Source organism: Phytophthora infestans, genomic scaffold (assembly GCF_000142945.1).
Source record: "Phytophthora infestans T30-4 supercont1.3 genomic scaffold, whole genome shotgun sequence".
NCBI classification, from domain to species: Eukaryota; Oomycota; class Peronosporomycetes; order Peronosporales; family Peronosporaceae; genus Phytophthora; species Phytophthora infestans.
The window spans coordinates 4,903,545-4,904,787 of record NW_003303756.1 but is presented as its reverse complement, the minus strand read 5'-3'; positions in this window follow the sequence as shown (position 1 = coordinate 4,904,787).

Below are 1,243 nucleotides of genomic sequence, written 5' to 3'. Positions count from 1 at the left end.
ACCGGGACAAACTGGACCTTGTAAACTACTTATATAGGCCAACCAGTAAAATAAGAACACGCTACTAGCACGAGCAAAGCTAGCAGGTGTTTTGAATCCTCGTGGTCCCAACAGCGGAAGGGTACCAGGCACGGGTAAGCCTTTTTCGAGATCACCGAGTGTTCAACACTCGGCTGGAAGAAATAAAAGGGAGGCAATTCAAGCACTCCCAGTCGTGCAAATAGGCAACAATAAGCCGTCACGTAAAACCTCCCGATAATAATCGGCCAATACACAAAGTCTCTTGGCCTTGCCGGATGAACCCTCGCTACAGAGCTTCGAGTTCACCGACAGGCATAACACACTCAAACAAGCTTGACCTGACGCTTACCTTGAAGCCGGACGTCGCTCTGTGTGCTTGAGTGGAAATTCTGTTCTGTATTTAAGCTTACCCTTTCGGGTCTATTCCTAATAAGAAGTCCTAATCAAGTATACAAATATCAAGTGAACAATGATCCGTTCTGGATCTTCTTGCATGCCAAGCGTCGTCTGCACTGTCGCATGAGCATCTTTAACGGTCCGCGCCCTGTCCCAGACGGTTAACGTGTCTTCCAAAGGTCGCTGAGTATTCCGCGAACTCATCCCAACCGCCACTGAGGGTTCGTACCGTAGATGGTCCGCTGAATGCGAATCCGGCCAGTCCATTATTAATAATAAGGACAGCCTGGATTCAGTGACATAGGGCCGTATCCGATATTTGTTGAAAACTCGGAGGTGACGCCGTCGAGTCCCTTGCACCTTGGCGTCTCCGTACATCACCCGACCGAGGGTTCGTCGCTTGAACAACTTGGGCGGTGTCACGTCTTTGTCGACGGGTGATAATCCGCAACCACGGAGAAATCACTACACCACAGTGATCAGATTTACACCATTCGAACAAACACTCCAGTGCGGACAAGAAACGCTAGAATGCAGAGGAATATGTCTGCTTTCAAGCCAGTCCCTGAGGAGTTTAAGTTCTACATTAAAACCTACGTTTGCACGCATTCAGGGGCTCCTAGACGAAGAGTGGGCCAGGGAACGCGGCCGCACCAGCACTCCAGACGAATTGGCTGTAAAGCACAGGTACGATAGATTTATCAGCCGTCTAACGAACAAAAAGAAATTGATGTCCAAATTGACGTCATTGTGTGCTGTAGATCAATGCTTGTGTGCACCTGGTCCTTCTTTTCGTTGAGCTCCAGCTTTATGGAGTGCATGTCAC